At 37.3% G+C, this 7,500-nt stretch overlaps 1 protein-coding gene across 1 annotated transcript in view; it reads left to right on the top strand.

Annotated features, from left to right (window-relative positions):
- Positions 1 to 7,500, top strand: part of LOC311287869 (mitogen-activated protein kinase kinase kinase 11) — a 41,766-nt gene that overhangs the window by 1,955 nt on the left and 32,311 nt on the right. The window lies entirely within an intron of this gene.

Below are 7,500 nucleotides of genomic sequence, written 5' to 3'. Positions count from 1 at the left end.
GTGGATTTGAATGAATTCATGACTATATCAAAGTGATTCACATTTAAATAAGCTGATCGGAAGCAGTTTCTCCTCCATTTTACCAAACTTTTTATTTTCATCTAAACCTGTATTATTTGAACTAAAGTCATTTAAATCACATCATTTTAGTTTAGTATGTTACCATAGAAATCACCCTCACTCACACCACATTTATTTATACAGTCAAACCAAAAATTCAGACTCCTTCAACATTCCTCACATGATCACAGTTTATTCGCTATAGTTTAGAAAATGGTAATAAAATATGAGCAGAACTCAGTTGATATTTGACTGGTTTTGTCCGTCCTTCTGTTAGACTGTCTCACACATGAATTATGTTGAATATCTGTCAGCTGTTAAATTTAACTACACAATTAGATAATACCAGTTTAGCTCAACCAATCACCAAGCAATGCTTCATTGTGTTCAGTCTGTGTGTAAAAAGAGCATTAGCAATTAAAGAAAACACACTTCAGCAAAACATGATCAGCTCAAAGTGTCTGAATCATTTCTGCTCCCAAATTTCACTGGTATTCTCTGTATGAAGTGTGTTTGGGTATAATATGTCACAGTTTACTTTATTTTGCTCTCCTCACTCACAGAAATGAACTATAGTGTCCTGATCACACTAGTGAAACAATATCACACATGATATCTGGTGTGTGAATGTCTGCCTGCCGCTGAGCCGAGTCCTGTGTGGTCCGAGCGCATCAGTTTCCAGCAGAGTTTCCTTCATAATGCCGTTTATGAGGAGCCCCTAAAGGGACATGGAAAATCATATTTCAATGCTTCTGCATTCACTCATCAAAAGTAGTGCATTCCTCTGAGAAATAGGGATATGTTATCGTTTGATACCAGTTGAAGATTCTCCTCACGATGAGAATTAGTCTTCCTGAGAGTATGAATACAGGATCTGTGTTCACATTTCAAACTTGTAATTGATTTGAATTATTATTGTGTGATCTGCACTTTTACAGAAGAAGCGTAATATTGCAACTTGTCCATTTCTGCAAGGGCTGGTATTTGGATCTTTACTGTTTTATTTATTATTGTGTGTAATTGGTATATTATAGGAGCCTATCTGATGATGCTTCACTTTAGATCAGTGTTTGTGTTTCTCTCCAGAATGCATGCATCACTTGTAGCCAAAAACAGTGGTGAATGGTACTATATTGATATCGTTATCACAGTAAATACCAGAAAATATTGTGATATATTTTAAGTCCATATCGCCCATCCCTACTTAGAAACTTTGCATTTACATGCAAAACAATTGTGTGTCACAAAGGCATTGAAATGCAGTTTCCCCTTCCATATCCTATTATTTCCATCACAAAATATTTAGCGAGGGAATGCAAAAGCATTGAAATATAATCTCATATTAGTTAAAAAAAAGTTTCTCAGGGAACATTTTGCATTTCCTCACAAAAGCGCTGGGATAGCGTCGTCCCCGGTCCCACCTCAAAGGTCTTGAGTTTCTCGGAGGAACGCAACACTTTTGAAGTGTTAAAACTATCTCATTTCCCTTTACATTTCTGTTAGAATGAATCTCAAATATGGTCCATTCCTGGATTCAGCGGCTGGTGTTGTTGTGGGATTATTATCAGGCCCACATGGAATCTCTGCCCGCAGAACTCGGGAAAAGCTCCTCAGGTTTCCTCGGAATCATAACTCCCATCATTCACAGACTTCTACATCTTCTACTCAATGCATGTGTGTTTGGTTTGCTATTGTGTCTAACTTGATTGTGCATTCATCTAGGAGCAACACTGTAGTCATTTCAACTCTATTTAAATCCAGGAATTCCAATGATTCCGTCTGGGCCTAGATAGTATTTATTTGGGTTGTTTGGTTGAGCTCCAGGACTCTGAGAGAATTGCCTGTTTCGGGGGGAAGAGGATATTCCCATGGCATGTATCACACACTTGTGAAGGGAATGTTGTTGGTCTGGATATCAAATGACACACACACACACACGCACTTTGCCAACTCGATAAGAAGACCTCACACGGGTCAAGGATCATATTAGGACGCAGACATGTAGTACTGAGCTGGACTTTGTGTTTGTTTTGCTGATTATATTGTACCATGTTCATTTCTCATGTGTGAACCGATGAAATCGACAGATACTGAAACTGTCCCTTAAAACAGCTTTGAAAATGTAAAAGTAAAATCTGATTTACATTAGTAAATGTATTATTCTTAAACTTAACTTTTCTGATGATCAGAGTGATCTATTTAGATATTAGATGGCATGTTAAGCTAACCTGAAGAGTCAAACATTTACCATGGTAAAATAAGTGGCTTATGCTTTTATAAAACAGTCAACAGTGTGTTAATCAGCAATTTGCCAAGACTTTGCTCAGTGCATTTTAAAAACGAGTATTTGTAGTCTTCCTTCCTCAGTCATTTTTCTGTTTTCCCTCTCTCTTACACGTCTGTTTCGTTATTGTCCTCCCACGTATATCCCATGATCCTCCACTTCCCTACAGAGTCAGGCGAGAGCGTGTCCATTGGGCTGGAAACCACCTCAGTTGCGTAAAACAAACTTTTTAATGCCGGCTCGCCGCACAATTCCCTCGCTGTGGTTCTCGATCTTATCTGTCTCTCTCCCTGTCTCTCTCTCTCTGCCTGTTGTTTTTTAATTCTTTCCGATCTCTTTGTCCCAGACCTGCCCTGACTTGTCTCTCGAGCTCCGTCGTTCCAGATCGCAGCATCCTGTGTTTTTCTTTCTTCTTTCGTCTGTTTCTCTTTTTTTTTCCCAGCTAACTTCATTTTTTGCTTCCTACTCATTTTCTAAAGACAGCCTCCCTCTGTTCCTGTGCTGAGGGTTCAGGGCACTGCCATGCCTGGAGTTTCTTCAGCATTTAATCAGTAGTTTAGTGTCAAGAGTTACATTATTTCAGCAGAATTTTTAAGTAAAGAGTTTCTTAGGTTAATCAGAGGTTTAATGAGAAGAGATTCACTATTTCACCTCTAGATTCATGTGAAGTATTTATTCTTTATTCAGTAGTTTAATGTGAAGAGATTCTGTGTTCAGTAGTTTAGTGTGAAGAGTTTCTGTGTTCAGTAGTTTAATGTGAAGAGTTTCTGTGTTCAGTAGTTTAATGTGAAGAGATTCTGCGTTCAGTAGTTTAATGTGAAGAGATTCTGCGTTCAGTAGTTTAATGTGAAGAGATTCTGTGTTCAGTAGTTTAATGTGAAGAGTTTCTGTGTTCAGTAGTTTAATGTGAAGAGTTTCTGTGTTCAGTAGTTTAATGTGAAGAGATTCTGCGTTCAGTAGTTTAATGTGAAGAGATTCTGCGTTCAGTAGTTTAATGTGAAGAGATTCTGCGTTCAGTAGTTTAATGTGAAGAGATTCTGCGTTCAGTAGTTTAATGTGAAGAGTTTCTGCGTTCAGTAGTTTAATGTGAAGAGTTTCTGCGTTCAGTAGTTTAATGTGAAGAGTTTCTGCGTTCAGTAGTTTAATGTGAAGAGATTCTGCGTTCAGTAGTTTAATGCGAAGAGTTTCTGCGTTCAGTAGTTTAATGCGAAGAGATTCTGCGTTCAGTAGTTTAATGCGAAGAGATTCTGCGTTCAGTAGTTTAATGTGAAGAGATTCTGCGTTCAGTAGTTTAATGTGAAGAGATTCTGCGTTCAGTAGTTTAATGTGAAGAGATTCTGGATTCAGTAGTTTAATGTGAAGAGATTCTGTGTTCAGTAGTTTAATGTGAAGAGATTCTGTGTTCAGTAGTTTAATGTGAAGAGATTCTGCGTTCAGTAGTTTAATGCGAAGAGTTTCTGCGTTCAGTAGTTTAATGCGAAGAGTTTCTGCGTTCAGTAGTTTAATGCGAAGAGTTTCTGCGTTCAGTAGTTTAATGTGAAGAGTTTCTGCGTTCAGTAGTTTAATGTGAAGAGTTTCTGCGTTCAGTAGTTTAATGTGAAGAGTTTCTGCGTTCAGTAGTTTAATGTGAAGAGTTTCTGCGTTCAGTAGTTTAATGTGAAGAGTTTCTGCGTTCAGTAGTTTAATGTGAAGAGATTCTGCGTTCAGTAGTTTAATGTGAAGAGATTCTGCGTTCAGTAGTTTAATGTGAAGAGTTTCTGCGTTCAGTAGTTTAATGTGAAGAGATTCTATATTCAGTAGTTTAATGTGAAGAGATTCTGCGTTCAGTAGTTTAATGTGAAGAGATTCTGCGTTCAGTAGTTTAATGTGAAGAGATTCTGCGTTCAGTAGTTTAATGTGAAGAGATTCTGCGTTCAGTAGTTTAATGTGAAGAGATTCTGCGTTCAGTAGTTTAATGTGAAGAGATTCTGCGTTCAGTAGTTTAATGTGAAGAGATTCTGCGTTCAGTAGTTTAATGTGAAGAGTTTCTGCGTTCAGTAGTTTAATGTGAAGAGATTCTGCGTTCAGTAGTTTAATGTGAAGAGATTCTGCGTTCAGTAGTTTAATGTGAAGAGATTCTGCGTTCAGTAGTTTAGTGTGAAGAGTTTCTGCGTTCAGTAGTTTAATGTGAAGAGATTCTGCGTTCAGTAGTTTAATGTGAAGAGATTCTGCGTTCAGTAGTTTAATGTGAAGAGATTCTGCGTTCAGTAGTTTAGTGTGAAGAGTTTCTGCGTTCAGTAGTTTAATGTGAAGAGATTCTGCGTTCAGTAGTTTAATGTGAAGAGATTCTGCGTTCAGTAGTTTAATGTGAAGAGATTCTGCGTTCAGTAGTTTAATGTGAAGAGATTCTGGATTCAGTAGTTTAATGTGAAGAGATTCTGGATTCAGTAGTTTAATGTGAAGAGATTCTGTGTTCAGTAGTTTAATGTGAAGAGATTCTGTGTTCAGTAGTTTAATGTGAAGAGATTCTGTGTTCAGTAGTTTAATGTGAATTCAGTAGTTTAATGTGAAGAGATTCTGTGTTCAGTAGTTTAATGTGAAGAGATTCTGTGTTCAGTAGTTTAATGTGAAGAGATTCTGCGTTCAGTAGTTTAATGTGAAGAGATTCTGTATTCAGTAGTTTAATGTGAAGAGATTCTGTGTTCAGTAGTTTAATGTGAAGAGATTCTGTGTTCAGTAGTTTAATGTGAAGAGATTCTGTGTTCAGTAGTTTAATGTGAATTCAGTAGTTTAATGTGAAGAGATTCTGTGTTCAGTAGTTTAATGTGAAGAGATTCTGTGTTCAGTAGTTTAATGTGAAGAGATTCTGCGTTCAGTAGTTTAATGTGAAGAGATTCTGTATTCAGTAGTTTAATGTGAAGAGATTCTGTGTTCAGTAGTTTAATGTGAAGAGATTCTGTGTTCAGTAGTTTAATGTGAAGAGATTCTGTGTTCAGTAGTTTAATGTGAAGAGATTCTGCGTTCAGTAGTTTAATGTGAAGAGATTCTGCGTTCAGTAGTTTAATGTGAAGAGATTCTGCGTTCAGTAGTTTAATGTGAAGAGATTCTGCATTCAGTAGTTTAATGTGAAGAGATTCTGCGTTCAGTAGTTTAATGTGAAGAGATTCTGCGTTCAGTAGTTTAATGTGAAGAGTTTCTGCGTTCAGTAGTTTAATGTGAAGAGATTCTGCGTTCAGTAGTTTAATGTGAAGAGATTCTGCGTTCAGTAGTTTAATGTGAAGAGATTCTGCGTTCAGTAGTTTAATGTGAAGAGATTCTGCGTTCAGTAGTTTAATGTGAAGAGTTTCTGCGTTCAGTAGTTTAATGTGAAGAGTTTCTGCGTTCAGTAGTTTAATGCGAAGAGTTTCTGCGTTCAGTAGTTTAATGCGAAGAGTTTCTGCGTTCAGTAGTTTAATGCGAAGAGTTTCTGCGTTCAGTAGTTTAATGCGAAGAGTTTCTGCGTTCAGTAGTTTAATGCGAAGAGTTTCTGCGTTCAGTAGTTTAATGCGAAGAGTTTCTGCGTTCAGTAGTTTAATGCGAAGAGTTTCTGCGTTCAGTAGTTTAATGCGAAGAGTTTCTGCGTTCAGTAGTTTAATGTGAAGAGTTTCTGCGTTCAGTAGTTTAATGTGAAGAGTTTCTGCGTTCAGTAGTTTAATGTGAAGAGATTCTGCGTTCAGTAGTTTAATGTGAAGAGATTCTGTATTCAGTAGTTTAATGTGAAGAGATTCTGTATTCTTCTTAAGATTATTCTTTAAGCTTTGGTTTACTGATTAAATGAACTCCTCACATTAAACTAGTGCTGAAAAATCTTTCCTGTGTTCTTTGTTGTCTGTCAGTCTTTCTTTTCTGCTGTCTATTTTTGTCAAATCATGACTCCACACTCAGTGAAATCTCATTGGTCAGGAGCTCCCTTTTGAATAGCTGAATGCTAAGCATCAAATCTGACTGGATGTGAATGTTACACTTTTATTGAGGACAGAACAATTACTTCATGCTAGAAACTCGTCATGTCACATCTTGATGGGAAGCGTCATGATATTGGACGGGTTGTTGTCATCTTGTCATTTATCATTGTGATATTTGTCCTTCTAGGGAGTTTCATTCATTCATTCAGACATTTAAAAAGCAACAGATAGATTTGCATGTAAGCATGGCTCAGCTCGTCTACAGTCCAGAGTCTCTGAGTTTCCCAGCGCAAGGACAACACACACCACTTTACAGGAACTGCAGAGGAAGTGTCTGTAATGATGGCGACACAGAGTCACACACACACACACTAATCCGACCCCTGAACCTACACACACACACACATCATGTGTTTTGTTGAAGTTGAGTTCTCCACTTGTTTTTACATGTTTCACACTTGTTTGTCAGTTAATCATGTTAAAGTTCTTCAGTATTTTGTTCAGAATATGATCATTTATGCACGTTTTCCTGTAATCTCTTCTTCATGTATCATTTGTCTCTGACCTGGCTGCTAAACAAGGGGCTTTTGAATCCGTAAGCTTTAGTTCTGTTGCAAACCTTAGTGTTTGTCATGATCATGATCATAAATTAAAGAGTTTAACGAGAAGCAGCGTGGTGTTGTTGTTGTTGTTGTTGGCAAGATAGTCGTTTTTGTAGATTTTAAATGTGATTTATAACATTTAACAAATTCGTGTCAGCTGTGTTTCTGCGCATGATTCTGACTCTCGTCTCAGACAGGAACCGTTTGAGAGTGAAGCACTGTGAGGCGTTTGATTGGTCTGTTGAACTTCTGACTCGGCCAATGGCAGGATTTTGGGGGCGGGACTTAGAACGAATGAATGAAATCTCAGTCGTGGAGGACAGAAAATGCTACGAGTGACTTTGAAAGCAGAGAACATAGTTCACTCAAAAATAAATGTCGTTCAAACCAGTATGGTATAGTTACTCGTTATAGTTATGGTGTAGTCATGCATAATTAAGTTAGACCGAGTGCAGCCATTTTTGTTCCTTTTGTTGGTTTTGGAACAAAACGACACTTTTAGACAACCTTGACCAAATATAACATTATTTTGATAGATTTTACCCCGCTAAAAATAAGGTCATGAAAAGATGGTTTTGGGCTTTAAAATGTCCTGGTGATAATATTATAGCTTTTAAAATTAAAGCTTAAT

Source organism: Rutilus rutilus, assembly GCF_951802725.1.
Source record: "Rutilus rutilus genome assembly, chromosome: 3".
In the NCBI taxonomy this organism is placed as follows: domain Eukaryota; kingdom Metazoa; phylum Chordata; class Actinopteri; order Cypriniformes; family Leuciscidae; genus Rutilus; species Rutilus rutilus.
Note: the sequence above shows the minus strand (reverse complement) of the source record. Positions and strands in the feature narration are given on the sequence as shown.